The sequence below is a fragment of the Priapulus caudatus genome, unplaced genomic scaffold, assembly GCF_000485595.1.
Source record: "Priapulus caudatus unplaced genomic scaffold, Priapulus_caudatus-5.0.1 Scaffold71, whole genome shotgun sequence".
NCBI lineage: Eukaryota > Metazoa > Priapulida > Priapulimorpha > Priapulimorphida > Priapulidae > Priapulus > Priapulus caudatus.
Window position 1 is genome coordinate 244,938 of NW_014577132.1, and position 17,709 is coordinate 262,646.

Genomic DNA, 17,709 nt, shown 5'->3' on the forward strand with positions numbered 1-17,709 from the left:
TCGCGAGTTATTCACTTGTCTATTATGAAAAAATGTGCAACTATAAATCGGTATATAATAATAAAACGCAGTTTTGTTCCGAGCTGGACATGAATCCTAACGAGATTTGATGGACCAGAATCGATGAAGCCAAGGTATGTGCCATATCAGAAAGTATAATAAAATAAGACAGGAAAAAAATGACAACAGCGAAATAAGGCAAAATTTACAGTAAAGGGAAATGAATAATGATTGATAAACCATACAGGTCCAATTTTATGTTCCATACATCATTAGGATTTGCCAAACTAGTGTTTGCGACCACGAGCTGTTGAGAGCTGTAGCTACAGCTCCACGTTCAGTCACATTATGGCCGAAATATCCAACTCTTTTAGTGTTGAATTCTTCGCAGGAGAAGCTGTGTAGAATGCGCCTTTCCGCCCTCGTCACCAATGACAATTCAGTCGCAAGTCCAAGTGGACAAGCGTGTGTCATTGCTTCTGTAAGCAGCAGCGAGGGCTTGCCCTCCCTCTTCACCAATACTGTTGTCTGCAAGTTTCAACCTCTTGAGCTTGCTCTGCCCATTAATAAGTTTTGCTAATGACTTGGCAACCTACTGTCCTTAATAAGATTTATGTGACAAATCGCAGTTCCTCTAGAGCAGGGTGCTCTCTGAATGCCTTTGCAAGCATTTTACATCGGACGTCATTGACTTTGCTCCTCAGTGACCTTGAGCACTCGAAGCGTTTTACAATCAGAGAGACACTTTGCTAGAAGGTGCAGTCCTGTAAGGTGAAGAGAAACAACCCACTCGAAGTTCATTCCACAATTACGAACTCGTATGTGATTCGGAATTCTTCAAGACATGGCAGCTGTGATATTCAGCACACGTAAAGTCAAAGTGATCTATGCTAATTCATCCTGGCCTGTAATACATGTAAAAGAAGAAGCGTGTCATAAGGGATAACAGTATTAGTAATTCTATTCAGCTTTGTGAGGAACTAAGGTAACAGCTGTACAGTGAACCTTATTATATAGTGGTACACAAATGCATTTCTTAATTTTAGTAGTATGTCAGATATGTTCTGCTTATAGAAATAACATAGATTTATGCATATTATTATCACAGAAAACATTTTTGATATACATAATCTTGTTAATAGTGATAAGTACTATTTTTTAACACTTTGTATAATGCTTCCTACTTTTTTATTGAATCTAAAGAATATGACACATTTCATCGAAATCTAAGTAAATCACAAAATACTTCCATGCATGTACCTGACTCCTCTCTCCATCTGATGTGTCACTATCCTTGTCCTGTGCAGCTTCCTTCATAGGTGGCAACATTACCTTGGATATTCAGACACTTTATAATTTCCTGATCCCAAACTGCAGCAGTTCGCTAATACACATCAGTTCAGTCCTTCCTGGTATAAGTTTTGAACAAGCTCTTGTAGGCTATATTCAAAATACATTCGCTTCCAGCTGTTTCCACACAAAGACACGTCACAAACTTTTCCACCTGTGTGTGCAGCAAGCGCTGCCATAACATTCATCGTCAAATCAATGGTGCTGTGATTGAAACTGGATCAATGTTGAATACGTTCAATGACCTTCTTTCTGTGCTTTGATAGACGCCAATCCACAATCGGATGATCTGAAATTAGAAAATGTGTGGCTGTGCTTATAAGCTTCCAATATTCCATTATTAATCATATCATTATTGGAAAATTTAATTAGGCATATTAAAAAAATAGCATAATTTAGAAAATGTAAAAAAAAGGTTGAAAACTATCACAATTCCTGTTTATTGTGAAAGTTACTAAACATAGAATTTCACAATAAACAGGAATTTTGAATAGTTTTCAACTCTTTTTTTACATTTTTCTAATTATGCTTATTATCGTAATTGAGTCACTTAATACAATTAATTCAATTCAATTCAATTTTAATTCAATTTCAATTCAATTTCAATTCAACTTCAATCACTTTATTTACACTTATGACAAGTACATTGTCACAATTATTTTAAATGCCAGTCAACTTCCTTTTTTTACATTTTTGTTTGTTTGTAATTAGAAAAAGGTTACGCTGCAAAGTTTTTTCACATGTTTTCAATGCACAGGTCGCTCAGCATTGAAACTATTTCTAACGACCATTCTGGGTCCTCTGCAATGATGCTTCTCATTTTACGAGGGTCCACAGCAGGGTTTTCCTCTAAGCTCTCATGGACAGCATCTGTCTCCATATTTAATTTAAGTAGCAATCCGTCTGATCTCGATGCTAAAAGATACACAAGATGAAGCAAGATTGAATAATGTAACACCACTAGTAATATATTTTGAGGTGAAATCACTTCAACCGGGTTATGAAGATTTCTCCTCATTTATGTTTAAACCATAAAATGAGGAGAAATCTCTGGGCTAAACTAATATCATATCATGAATATGTACCAATTACAGCCAAGGGAAATGGGTAAATCTATACCCATATCACTCTTAACACGTTTTGACCCCTTATTTTGCACTTTTGCTTTTTATGGGTAAGAAGAGGGCCAAATAAATATTTAGAACAGTTATGAAGTGCATATCCCAGGGGGCACTTCATATATATATTGCATGGTAGGTATGTGCCTCGGGAGAGGACCCCCACTTTCAACCTAAACTTCCATTCCAGTGGCATTGCATTTTTAAAATATCTCGTTCCATGAGCATCACAAAGTTTAGTTTACCTCATGCAGATCTTGTATTTTTGTCATTCCAGAGACCCTAGTTTTTTATACATTTCCGTTCCAGTGCATCGTACTTCAGAATACGTTGAAGCCGGGCCGTGAAGGCATGCACTGCAACGCATACGCATATATGAATGGATGGATGGTCAGCTGCTGCTGCTTTCTTGTTATTTGCATCCGATGATGAACTGGAGACCCCCATTTTTGAACATAGCCAGTTCCAGAGCATCCACATTCATACAAACATTAGTTCCAGAGACCCCCATTTTCAGGTCTGAGTTAATTAGTTCCAGAGCCCCCCATTTTTGACTTCACAGTGGCACATACCTACCATAATGTGGGGAGAGTGCCCCCCCCCCCCCACGGAGGTGCATAGGGACCGGCCCACGAATATAAGAATTAAGACCACATTTCAGTCATTTGCACACTTGCACATGTCACATATTCATGATATTGCGAAAATGGATTGTGGTCAGCGCTTATATCCATGAACCCACCACTAGTAGTAACTAAGTAAGCTAGCAAAGTAGCAATACTACTTGTAGTACTACTACTAGTACTAGTACTACTAGCCTAGTACTACTATACTAGTAGTATTCCTTGATATACAGAAAGTCTGTGCATCAGTTGATGATACACAGAAATCTGTTGCACATTCACTGTGATACCTAAGCATAAGGTGCCTAGGCTAAAGAGTAAAGTGGATTTGCACCATTACTATTACTATATTAGTCATTACTATTAAAGCCGCACTATGCGTATCCAAACGCTGATTTCTCCAGTACTAGACTAGCAAATACTTCGTGTCATGCAGAATCATACTACCTTATGACAAAATAAACTCTAGTTCTCCCATTTCACTGCTGTTGTCTTATAAAAGGCATTTGAAAATACCTCCAATGTTGTTCAAATTCTCCGATGTTGTTGACAGTTTCGCGTTGCTCTCCCAAGCAACCGTGCAGCGGTGCTGCGGTACAGTGGTGCTGCGGTACAGCGGTACGGGTGTAACAAAGATAAAAACATGTGACGTCACCTAACCGCTTTAAGGCTAAATTGTTTGGCAAACAAGTCGGCGTTGGCGCCAGATTACCAGATTTCGCACCTCTTTTTTTTGTGGGTTTTAAGCAAACGCGCAGTGAAATAGAAGGAACTAGAGTTTATTTTGCTATAAGATAGTGTGATTATGCATGACACGAAGTATTTGCTAGTCAAGTAGGCCTATACTCAGCTACTGGAGAAATTAGCGTTTGGATGCGCAGGCAGTCATGATAGTGCGGCTGGTGCGGCTATACTAACTGAGTAACTCTAAGTTACGCTCAAGGGGTCGTTGTCGTAACAGGTACTACAGATATGTACCCGAGGTACATATATATGTATACACAAAGTCACTTAGTGTACCAGACTTGTACTACAGAAGTGTACCCTAAACGGTTAAACCCTAACCCTAACCCTAACTCTAACCCTAACCCTAAACTAACCTCATATAAAAATATAAACATAATACTAAACAACCTAAAACTACCTCGGGTACATATCTGTAGTACTAGTAGTAGTACCTCACTACCTGTTAGTGTTAGTGTTACGACAACGACCCACTCGTGCCTAAGCCTAAACTAAGGCTAAGGCACAGTAAGCAATATTAGGAATATATTATCATGACTCATGTAAATGATTACTGTGAACGGTCGTTTGCTAATTAATCTTCTACTAGACTACTACTAACTACATACCAGGAAATATTCAACAATAACAGTAACAGTACTAACAGTAACAGTAACACTAGCAGATTACGAATGATCACTAAGCAAGCACAAGCGGTGTCTATGGGAACCGACAAAAGGTGGCGCACCTATCGTGGTTAACAGCAGAGCAGTCTACTTCGATAGCGATTCCCTAGACTGGTACTCGGTCCCACCTCTCGGCTTAGTTACTCGATGGGTCGATCGATCGAGTAATCGAGGTGGGAGCGGGTACCAGTCTAGCGATTCCCGAGGAATGGCCGATAATATTTATTATTTGTGTAATTCAGCATATACACTATATAGTAGTGGGATTTTTTATATACATTAGCTGGTATGCCCCCAAAAGGAAAAGCTGCTGGCAAAGGAGCCGTAAAAGCTGGCAAATCAGCCAAGACATCAAGTGAAGATGCTGGAGGGAAGGAGAAAAAAGGCGGCACCGCAGTGAAAGTATGAAATGAATTAGTCCGAGATTCCTCTGACCAATGCCCACACCGACGATTTTGGTGGATTTGGTGTGGGCTAGGCGTTCTATGCCCTAGGCGTTCTAGGCCCACACCAAATCCACCAAAATCGTCGGTGTGGGCATTGGTCAGAGGAATCTCTGACTAGAAATGAATGTGATCGGGTCCCTAGAGGCTAGGCCTAGGGGCTAGACCAATAATGAATAAATTGTGCCCTAAAAATTGTTATAAACTCTGAGTGTTATTTTAGGGCGCGCAATAGCGTCCATAGACAAATCCTGTGAATTTCTGTCGTTGCAAATATCACGACAACCTTTCAATATATGCGGGCGTTGTATCATAAAAAATCAAAAGAATATGCCTAAAAGCAGTCAATTTATAACATTTACGTTACAGTTTAATAAACACTTTTGTCATGCAGTATTTTGCATCTCTTTAACCGGATTTATTTATATAAAATTCACGACTAGAAAAATTAAGGGGCACAACTTCCGCGTACACAAACGGTCAATCTTGCATTGAACGCAGCCGGAAACGTCTAGCGATGATTTCATTGCGAGGAGTGAGAATGGTCGATGTGTCGGTTTCAATCCAAGATTGGCATTTTGTGTGTAGCGAAGATTTCGTGATTTTTATGTCGTGAATGTTTTAATTAAAATAACGGGATTTTGAAGAGGAGAATACTGCTATGACAAGTGTTTTGTAGATGTAAGGTAAAGATAGTTGAATTAAAGTGCCTGCTTTGGTTATTATGTCTCTGAATTTTCATGTAAGGCCGGCCTAAATAAGTGAAAAGGGTTGTCGTGCTTATTTTGCACGACCAGAGATTCACAAGTGTTTGTCTATGGAAGGCTATTGGCCGCTTAAATAACATCAGAAATATAACAATTTTTAGGGCACAATTTAATTTGTGCTAGACCGTACGGGGCTACGAGGTATATAGGGGTCATGTCCCTCAGGGTCTGCGGGAACTTACGGTGAGTACGGTCTGGTAAACCGGAACGTAACGTGGATGATTGATAGTTAGGGTTAGGATTAGTTGTTTAGGTTAAGGAGTAGGCGTAGGCGACTGCTAGACGTATTTATGAGAGTCGAGTTATGTTCGGCATATAATATCACGTACCAAGGGTAGCGTTTCCGGTTAAATCGGACGTATCGCAGAGGTACGTTCCGGGCATCTACCCCCGGGGCTAGACCTATCACCCTCTGGGACCCTTAGATTCCAGTTCTCGGCTCGTTTTCTGGTTTCTCTATCTGGCGAGAAGTTCAAGCAGAGCAAAGCCGACAATTAATTGTAGCTAAGCAACACTTATAGGCGAATGTCAAATTTAGTTCTGAAAACTGTTATTAACTTAACTTACCTACTTATTCTACGATTGTCAGAATCCTTGAATCTTGAACTGATCTACTCAGTAGCTGTAGTGTTCTCGATCTGTATGATAGTTCACTTTTAGTAGTAATTAGCAATTATTGTAAGTGTCTCAGCGGTATTCGGTATTACTGATAATAGGTGCGCTGAGTCATAGATGGCGACATGTCGGTATTGTATCAATAGAAGCTCACATATTTTTGATGCTCTTAGTCTTTGTACTGATCTGTTTCAAAACACACCCAACTATACATGGCCACTTGAGTAATGTACATCCCCAAGTTGAATAGACTGTAGCAGTCGTTTCGGCATCTGTTCTGTGAAACTGGCACAATCCGCAGAGAGCGTTTACTGTCTGCGGGCTCACCACAACGCACTCACAGTTGGGGGTATCCTCATTTTGTCAATTTATGTGGAGACTATTTATTTAGAGCCCAGGTATCCCGTTGTTATTGGGTTGTGCAGTGCAGTGCTCACCTGACAGAGTACGAGAACATAACGATAAATGAGCTCTAGTAATCTATAAGCCCTTGTTCTGCATAGGACTATAGCACAATCTATGTTGTAAGCAAAAGGTACTTGCTTCCTCTGCTCCCTGGCGAGGAAGCAGATCACGCTGCGTTGCTGACGGTGCGTAGAGAGAAAAAACGAGTGAGCGCATTCTCTTAATAAGGATGTCCAGTAATATAGAAGTAAAGTAGAAGTACTCATGGTGGGTGTGGTATAACGCAGAGGCACTTGAGGTTGTTCAATAAAATAATAATGCTAACTTTAATAGAATACTGATTTTACTACCAATTTCTTAGTGATTTCTATAGCTCTCTTTCACCTTATTATTAGGCCGGACAGTTTTCTTGTAAATTCCGTCCAAATATCGCTAAATGTAATCATAGCTGTCCGGCCTATTGCTCTTCATGAGCGGCTGCGCGTTGTGAGCAATTACTATTCTATATAACAAGGGTAGTGAAAGCGGTGATACTAAATTCGCAGGAGTATTACTATAATTTATTCAAAGGAAAGTAGTTGTCAATTAAAATTTTTGATTCATCGAAACTTTGATTTAAACCTGAATTACCTTGCTTTATTAGGATGATCAATTTAGTAAGGTTTTCGTATCTCGATTTCTTGATACTTTATTTATCATATATTGTTATCAGAATAAATATTCTGATTCTAATTCCTACATCCCTGTGCTGGGTCAGCAAATCTGGTGATAGTAACTGGGCAATTTCAGCTTTGGTGTTAATCTTGGCAAATGTTCGCACCTCTATCAGTAACTTTCTGATCAAATAATGCTGGCATTTAAGTTCTGCAGTAAGTTAGCTGCTAGGCGAGAAATTATGCAGCCTTTTGATTATAATCTGTTAGCACTTCAGTATGGGATTCTTATTCTTTAAGATTGTTTATGGTAGCCAGAGCCTGTATCCATTGTTGTAAGTCAGGTGTTAGGCAAGAGGCTAAACCCGAAAAATGTGATAATTATTGGCATTGATATAATTCAGCTATAAACTGATTAGGTTGTATATTGCTCGTTAATGAGTATAAAATGGAAAAATGTATAGGTAGCTTCGGCTAGCGACGGCTGAAGCACCGGTCTCAGAGGGCGGTGTTTGCCTATGATAAGCTGGCCATGACAATAATTACCCGCAGTATACTCGGGTGAGAGCTAGTGGGGCTGCGATAATTATGCACTCTGCTACATATGATTTGCATATAGTTCTTTCAGGTCAGTACACATTATTAAATGTGAGTAAACATCATCAAAATAAGGGAAGACATATGAAGAAGGTTAAAATGGCAGGACGCAATTTTATAGATGCTGCAGCAGATAGCGTGAGAGGACAAAGGACGAGACAGAGGGCGTATTGTTGATAAAATGTATTAAAAGTATATCCCGGTAGTACTTCGCTCATAGCATTCTATAATGTATTTTGAGTCTGACTGCCTTAATTATCTATAAAGACATAAACGTTTAATTTCGTAAGCTTGTTTGTAGCCTTTCACGACTCCAGGAACACCGACTCAGTCCCGTCATCGCTGTGTTTTTTAAGAGGTTTTTAATTTTGTGCTTAACTGATAGATGATTAACGCTGTGACTCGGTGGCTCAATTTGGCATTATTATATTGCTGTAATAATGAAGTGCATTTTGGTAGGAGACCCCGGTCCAAGTTTTTGCCCTTGCATCTGCCTAAAATCAGCATATTCCTTTTGAGAAATTCCCCGTGAGGAAACTTGTTATTGCTGATCGTTATTTGTTCTAGTTTGGGTGTTATGCTCTGTTTATAGAGATGAAGATCATTATAATCACTATATAATTATCCAGACATTTTTTTATCTTAGTTATTATATCAGATCATATACAATGAATACTACTGATAATGTATAAAACCTATATGGGGCTATGAATTTCTGCTATAGTTATTATATGGACTGCTTGGTAGTTTCAACAAAACCTATTACACTGTTGCATAAGTATCTGTTTAGTTTAAGGGCCAAAAATTGTATTGTGACTTTTATGTTGATCAGCATACGTAGTACTTGGAAATGCGATGTATTAATTGTATGTCATTTAGCCTGATTTACATCAGTAGGACGATGTGGTGGAAGCTGAGGCGACAGGTGTTGGAATTTTATTGGCAGTCGTAGATGTTGTGTAGGAGAATGTCTTTGCGCGCGTGGGATGACAAGAGGCTCAATGGGTTGGACTTTGACAAGTATGCATGCATTTGCTTAAAGATTAGCCAGCTTTAGCAAGATACCTATTGAGTTACAGCTGTAGAGCTCACGTATTTAAAGATCAGTGCTTGGATACATATTATAAATGTAGTAAGGTAAGAAGTAATGGATTTCATAATTATACAATAAGTTGGTTATAAAAATTGCATTATTTGTCAGTCTTGTTATTAATTTGTGTTGAGAAAGTTGTTAAGCATGAAATTATATGCAATCCGGTATTGATTGTGTGTTATGCTTTATTCTTACAGGTGAATACACAAATAATTCCTCTTGTGAGATTGTGATGTATTGCATGAAACTGTAATGCTCATAGATCGCTGTAGTGTATGTGGCGTGAGTATGGGTGCATTGTCTTTGTGTGTTGCGCTGTTACGCCGGATGAGTGCGTACATGCTTGCGTGTGTGCACGTTTCCTCTGATAATTTTCAAGCATTTTGTATATTTTGAAAGGGATCTAATCATAGCACGTGATCAGCAACTATTATCCATTAGTTTTGTATATAGTATAATCTCTGTCTCTTGGTAATAGATTGTTAAAAATTTTAATATTCGGATAATTTATACTATCAATGGACAAACTGAACCGCTGACGTTAATTAATTATTTATAATAGTAGATTATTGTTTGGCAATCTTGTGTTTTATAGAAAAGATAAGCTTTATTATGTATATTACTTCATTACTACTTATTACATTATTAATTTTCATTATTTCATCATTTACATTCATTATTTTATCATTACTCTCAGATTCATCATCATGATACGTTTCAATGTACTTATGTGATATCACAAAGACATTTAATGAGCCAAATAATACGTATTTCACACAAAACATGTAGTTAATGCCTTATTTTAGATTCATTCTCTTTGAATAGATTAAAGCCAAGGTGATCGAGCGAAGTTGCAAAACGTCTCGAATTGGTTAATCATGTAAAAGTCGCGCTCAATTAGATGGCGTAAAATGTCTATAATGATGTGAGGCAGAGGCGGGAAACTACTGTAATATTTCTAAGACGAGATCATGTGTTGATGTATCTGACACTGACTAAGGACATACGTTATATTGACGACTGTGCCTGACCTGCGAAATACCATCGTAAGAAGAGGTACGTTTCATTCGTAATATAGCATAATGTGGTTCAGCCATAGAAATACATTAGTCTGATGAGTGATGGTGGTCTAGCAGAAGCGTACTGACACTCTTAGCCTTGCTTATGCTCATTACGGCTCTAAGCCTATGGGGTTAGTCACATTAGGTCTGAACTAGATCTAATCATGTGCAGTGCTGATTAAGCTGGTCAGCTAAAAACATCTTTATCAGATTGGCGAAGTTTGTTGAAGAGATGTCTTTACTTTAGCTTTGAAAGTTATTACTTCGCTTCGTTTAGTGATACGCATCATCGATTAAGTAAGAAGCACTTGGAACGAATTAACGTACGTGCCGTTTCCTGGCATTAAGCATGCTGGATGTAGGGTTTTTTGCAGAGTTTTTTATAGGAATTCGTATTGCTGGAGGTAATTTTGAGTTGGTGTGTGAATCGTTGTAATTTGTAGTCGATTTTGTCTTTATGGATTCGAAGCGGTTAAGGAGTATACATTATCAAAAGCGGGAGAGAGACAAATTATGCGAGCTTGACAAAAAGTATGTACTATTATTGTCTGCTATAAATTTAGAATCTATTCTGGTGGCAGGAAGAGGCTGTAAACGTATGTTAAGCGCTCTCGTCCTTTAACCTTGGGTATGATACTGCTACTGGAATTTTCATGCTATTTGTTTATTTTACTATTGTTATACCGTTCATTATACTGTCAATGGTAATGCACAATTGTATAAATATAAGGTGATTAGAGCCGAGAACAATAATGTAACCCAAAAGAGTAGGAGTTTACTACTCGCTGAGAGGGTGTAGTCCTCGCAGGGATAATGCAGCAAACGTACCCTGGCAACGATCAGTAAACGACGTACCTGGTACTATCTAATTGCGGCGGTCTCGGCCTACTTTTCCTAACGAGTCTGGAGTTGCTACGCCTACTCCCCATAACTCTAACTATCCAACCTAACGCTAAAATGATCAAATAGTTACTAGGTGTAACGTCGGCATGACCCTGGGATAGCCTATGAGCGTTAATTTGTTGGGTTTACATTAGTATTAGTAGATCACACATTAGACTTCGTTCTCGCTACTTAGAGAGTGCGAGAAGGTAATGTGGTATATCATGGTGTTAAAGATGCGTTTCTCCATGCAGCATTTAATTTGCAATCAATGTGAAAATGTAAGTAAGTACTCTTCGTACACATTAACTGAAGGCTTAACTTCGGAAAAATAAATACTGTAAAAATATAAATCAAGCTTATATTTCGCTTCATGAAAAATCAATTTAAATGACGAATACGTGTTTCTCCGGGGGGGGGGGGGGGGGGGGGGGGAGGGGGGGGGGGTGGGGGGGGGGGGGGGGGTTTATTTTCTTATGGAATGGCGGAAGGAGTTACGCAGGTCACGTCACCAGCACAGCTATAGATATCTATATTTAAACGTGTTATATGAATATGTATGTAGATAATGCATCCTTGCTGACCTTCAAAGCGCTTGGAAATACCGGCATTGGCCATCAAGAGATGCGTCACACATGCGCAAAAGTAAAACGTTATTTCTGTTTGATAACATTCATCGATAACTTTCACTTGTAGTCTTAAAGTTTGAATGAACGATATTCTAGAGCATTTATTGTTTATATGAGTTATCACAACATAATACGGGCATAAAACGTCAAGTTACAATAATACTTTCTGCTTATTTTATGAGTGCCGCTGTTCCAAATTTTTGTGAGAATGCCACCTTTTAAGTATTAATGTAAGGATACAGACTTTTCAGTATAACTGACACTGTTTCAGTTATACGTTGCCTAGATATGATAGTGTAAACGCTAACAGAAGTAGTTTTAGTTGAAGTGGGTCCGTAATTATTAATTATTGTATCCCGCGAGAAGTGCGGATAATATGGTTTCATTGTCTGCTCTCCAGCCAGCGCGGGCTTACCGCCTGCGCCGGTATGGAATTTTCGCCTTCTGCTCTAAACTAAGCGCTACTTTGACTAGCGTGACAAACTTGTTATAGCTACCTTGTGGGGAGAAGGTGTGCAGAGTATCGAAACCAGGTTGACTGGCGACCTTTCTTTGACCTTTACTTTGACTTTGATCATATTTCCCTTCCGCTTTCTAACTCAGCCCCTAATTGACCTAGTGCTACCAAACTTGGTATACTTACACATCTTGGGGCGAAGGTGAGCAGCGTACCAATCCCAGGTCACTGCAACCTTCATTTGACCTTTACTTTGACTTTGATCATATTTCCCTTCCGCTTTCTAACTCAGCCCCTAATTGACCTAGTGCTACCAAACTTGGTATACTTACACATCTTGGGGAGAAGGTGAGCAGCGTACCAATCCCAGGTCACTGCAACCTTCATTTGACCTTTACTTTGACTTTGATCATATTTCCCTTCCGCTCTCTAGCTCGGCCCCTAATTGACCTAGCGCTACCAAACTTGGTATACTTACACATCTTGGGGAGAAGGTGAGCAGCGTACCAATCCCAGGTCACTGCGACCTTCATTTGACCTTTACTTTGACTTTGATCATATTTCCCTTCCGCTCTCTAACTCAGCCCCTAATTGACCTAGTGCTACCAAAACCAGGTCACTACGGCCTTTATTTGACCTTTACCTCAAACTTGATCATATTTCCCTCTGCCCTATAACTCGGCCCTTAATTGACCTAGCTAGCGCTACCAAACTTGGTATACTTACACATTTTGGGGAGAAGGTGTGTTCGCGTACCAAAACCAGGTCACTACGACCTTTATTTGACCTTTACCTTGACCTTGAACATATTTTCCTTCCGCTCTATAATTCGGCCCCTAATTGACCTAGCGCTACAAAACTTGGTATACTTACACATCTTGGGGAGAATGTGTGTCGCGTACCGAAACCAAGTCACTGCAACCTTTATTCGACATTGACCTTGACCTTGACCTTCATTATATTTCCTTTCCGCTTTATAACTCGGGCCCCTAATTGACCTAGCGCGACCAAATTTGGTATACTTACACATCTTGGGGAGAACACAGAGGATACATGTAGTTGGCGACAACTGCCCTTTCTAGTTATAATTAATGTACCCTCGCTCACGAACCCTACACACGTAGGGTTAACGTGGCCTACGAAACGATTTTAATGTCTCACTGGTGCATTATAATAATGAGTATTTCTGTGTTGAAACATGATTAATTGCAGAGTTTTTACAATGATGTTACTATTTTAAGTGGTTTAAAAACTAAATAGTTGGTTGGACAAGTTTGTGCAAATGCATCTTGTTTCAAAATGGCACACTGGTCTAGGGCCACACACGTGTTACAGAATTGGCTTACGCACAGTTTTGTGTGCATATCATTTTGAAAGGCTGTGATGCATGATGCAAGTGTATGCACCATTGTGGAATAGTCATAAGCTTGCATTTGTATTTACAGTGACAGATGTGTACTAGTACCTATAGTCTTGGCTCTTGCTGCTAGCTATGTACAGTGGTGTGTACACACTACAGATCCTAGGCTTAGGGATATGCTATCTTGATCTTGATTATATACTGTGTCAACTTCTGTGGTGCATATAGTATGTCAAATACTTTATTAGGAAAGCCAATGGTGTGACCTCATTTTTTGCACAAGGAACACAATCAGTGCACAATTTATAAATTATTCTTTACAGTTACTTCAAGGTCATACGACTATTTTACTGCAACTTGACAAGTTGTCTCACAGGAGTCTCATAATTGCTGGTTTAGGAGCTACATTTGACAAACTAATTCAGTGTGTGTTATATACCAGGGTGCGAAATTAATGGGAGTCCGGAGTCAAATACACCCTGATTTACTGTCGGACTCCCTGATTTGACATATATGCAGGAGTCCATGTGACTCTCTGAAAATTCTGCCATACAAACTAGTTCGTTCCGGAGCACGGCTTCGCGGAATTACCGTATTTTTTTAGCTAATGTCAAAAGAAAATTTGGCAGACATGCAATTGCATGAATCTTAAAAATAAGCACATGCGTTATTGTTAATATCTTTAATTTTAAACCTCAGACTGCGGACTCCCTCATTTTGCTGCGGACTCACTCTTTTTGAGGGTAGGGAGTCCGCTGGACTCCCGTGTTAAAAAGTTAATTTCTACCCCTGTACATACGATCTAATTTTGCAGATTCCATGAGCTAAGCATCCATGTTAAGGCTGTTTCCCTGGAGATGCTGAATCCACTACAGATTGGCACATGTACATTCTTCGTAAGTAGTAAATTTTTAGTGGTAAAGAGATAATCAATGAAGTTGAAAAATGTCATGTAGGTGAGTGCTGGTAATAATCTTTTCACCTGAATACCTGCCTCTCCTTTATGGCGTATTACTCACTGCATAAAAGTTGGATAGTTCTTTCCAGTCAGGTCCACTGGCTGCAGGATCATGTCTGCCCATTCACACTACATCTTTTTATTGCCGAGTAGCAGCACCGTTTGTTCCTAACTATTAAAGAGTCGAAAGGACATATAGAACACTCATATTATTGTGATAAACAAGGTATGATGTGTGCTCAAAATATTTTGTTAGGTGTAAAAGTCTTCAGGCCCTTGTCACCCTGACCCAAGGTTGAAATATTTTTTAACTATATATCACTATAAACTAATTTACCTATACTGATAAATTCGTGATTTTTCTAATTAGAACGCTGCAGCACGTACCAAAAATCGCTTCTAACCTACACTTAGAGTACAAAATAATATTGTTTATAGTGATAATATGAGCTCAAATATAACACAACTACATATAGGTATAGGTTGAAAAAAGTTTATTTATGCGTGGCTTATTGGCTTTAATATTATTATTGATAAGTTCCTGCTGGATTAGAATTCAGGAACTGATATGTTGAGAGTGGCGTTGAGCCACTTCGATGTAACATTCTATGGTATTCTATCATAATATGGCAATGTTGCTGGTGTTCGTGATTTAATTTCATATGTCTGGTATGACATGGCTATTTTGAATGCAATAATTACCAAATTAATTATTTCATATTTGTTGCATGCTTATTTGCACTACCCCACCCTCCTAAGTAATTTAATTTTAATTTTAATCTTATGAGCCATATCAAAGTTACGTATATTTTATACAATTGAATGTCTTTTACAAAACCTTTCTGGGGGACACCCCTTGTACCCTGGGGGAGACCCCTGTACTCTCTAGCAGAAGGGGGGCTCCACCCTCCTACCCCACATACCTCCTGGCAAATCACAATGCTCGTCGCTCTGCGCCTAGTAAGAGTCCTTCGGCAGGACTAGTAGAATCTTGGAAGGACTAGTACATTTTTTCTTTTACTAGTCCTGTGGACTAATGAACTAAAATGGTTGGCTAACCCTGCATATGCATTGATTCTATGCCTGCTTGCATGCAGGCGTGCGTGTTGGCTGCAGGCAGAGATGTATTTATAAGAGAGGCTCGTAATTTTTATGAGATCTATTCCTATATGGCAGCAAGTGTTCATTTCAGACAGTTATTTAGGTCAGCCAGCGTACGTGTAGGATAAACATCTTTCACTGGATTTGCGTATGACTCTATAGGGTCTCCATGGGTTCATTGCTAAGCATGGTATCAAACCCTGCCGAGTGATTCGTAAGACAAGGTTTACGTAATCTATCATGATGCTCATCGAAAGAAAAATGCCTGCAAAATACTTGTATCTCATTGAATACGAATTTGTTAATATATATGTAAATGTTGGTCCTATCAGTTCAATTGCATTCGCTTGCAATTGAATATCGTTATGTATTTGTATAGCAGTACTATTTCTACAAACATTTCACTGTTACCAGTTATCAGAATTATACTAATACAACAGCTACTATACATTTAGATGTGTATTGGCAAAATTCATGAATTCATCAATTCGGCACACTGCAGTGGTTGCGATATTCTGTGAAGGGTGGGTTGCTGTTTGCGTCATCGGCAGTTATAATCGCTTGGTGTCAGATTGGTGTATATTTTTTGGACTTAGAATTTGTCAGATGATTGAGTACATGTTCGTACCTTGCCCTATGTGGCATGAATTTGTGTATTAGTGTGTGTGCGTGCGTGCGTGTGCGCGCGCGTGTGTGTGCTCGCGTACGTGCGTGATGCCTGTTTGTGTACGTCGTACTGGCTGTGCCTGTGCCCGCGTTCACGTAACAGTCGTAACAATTAATGTAACAACGTACATCGTATACGTACGCATATGTACGCATGATGCGAGCCTAGTTTGGCCTTGTGCGTGTCTGACTCCGGATTCAATGCAGCCCAATAACCAGACACACGAACCTATTGAAAATCAATGGAATTTATGCACTTCCCTATCTCAGTATTGATTTGGTCAGTTTTCCGATGATTTACTTGGCGCATTCAGCTTCCTTGCCATAATGCTGGTATAGATTTGCAATATAATGCAGGCTTGCTTTCCAAATCTGAAATGAGAGTTAATCCTTGCTTTACTAAGTTAAAAACAATGTAATGACCAGACATATATTAAAAGTGTTGGGGGTCATTCATACTAGAGCTATGTGTGGTACAAACTGTGATATATGTGATAATACATATTTGAGGAAACTGAAATCCGCATGTGGTCTTTGTATGAGTGCACTGCTCTATTGTCGCGTGGGTGTAACGTGAGTGTATGAAGGGCTCCATACAGCTCTACACGATACCACATTACTACTGAATGCCCTCTTTAAAAACACAAACCATTCGTGCATACACAGCATATGCGCGGATATCGTTTTTTCCTCTTGGGAATTTGTAAGAAGTGCAGGCGGCCGCCATGCCTTTATCGAGAATGGGTTAGGTAGCCCGACGAGGCTGTGCGACTGATTGTCTATACAAGGTCTATATAGACATGACATTGTCAATATAGGTCTTCTAACCCTAGCAAGACTGTTTCTTGGAGCTAGGGTTTAGGATGTCTCTCTCCGTCATCACTCTTCAGGCAATGCATTGGTTCTACCTGTATAGCCGCGCATGGACTGTGTGGCATTTCATAACATAAGTCGCCCGCCGCGATTTCTGCATACATGTCTTCGTTTATACTATGGGGTAGATGTACTCTAAATGAAGTGCATCTTTCTTTGTAAATTGTACATGTGTAATTGCATTGTGTAAAACTAGTGCGACATAGATGGCTGGCCAAATTTATGTATTGTCATGACCTTGTAGTGTGTTGCTACGATTCCATTGTTTTTAGCTCACCTTGACATCGTCAAGCTGAGCTATTGCCATGGGTCGTCGTCCGTCGTACGTCCGTCCGTCCGTCCGTCCGTCTGTCTGTCCGTCAACATTTGGCTACGGTCAACGATAACTCAGGAACCGTTTGACCCACATGTTTGAAATTGGGTATAGTTGTTACTGCTATGCTCCCATATTAAACGTCCTATTTTGGAGCACGCCAGTCGACGTACTTTCGAGCCACGGCAATTTTTTGGCAAAAATTGGAATTGCCATTAGTTAGTTCAGGTTCAACGGATTTTGCTCATTTTTGGTATGTAAATGAATAAGGGCTAGGGGTTTTTATATTTAAAAAAATTATGCAAATTAGGTAGGTTTTGGCAATGGGCGTGGATA

General features: G+C 39.4%; 1 protein-coding gene and 1 pseudogene across 9 annotated transcripts in view; one reads left to right on the forward strand and one right to left on the reverse strand.

Annotated features, from left to right (window-relative positions):
* Positions 1-17,709, forward strand: part of LOC106821404 (F-box-like/WD repeat-containing protein TBL1XR1) — a 58,371-nt gene that overhangs the window by 7,675 nt on the left and 32,987 nt on the right. For 5 of the 9 annotated variants that reach the window (XM_014826172.1, XM_014826180.1, XM_014826175.1 and 2 more), the window contains exon 2: positions 14,277-14,358. The exons of 3 other annotated variants lie outside the window; for them this stretch is intronic. The gene's annotated coding sequence lies outside the window, so the exon portion shown is untranslated. Of the gene's footprint in view, positions 1-4,687; positions 4,903-14,276; positions 14,359-17,709 lie in introns of those variants that run through there. One more of the 9 variants, XM_014826177.1, reaches the window with a different exon arrangement.
* Positions 750-2,246, reverse strand: LOC106821397 (annotated as a pseudogene).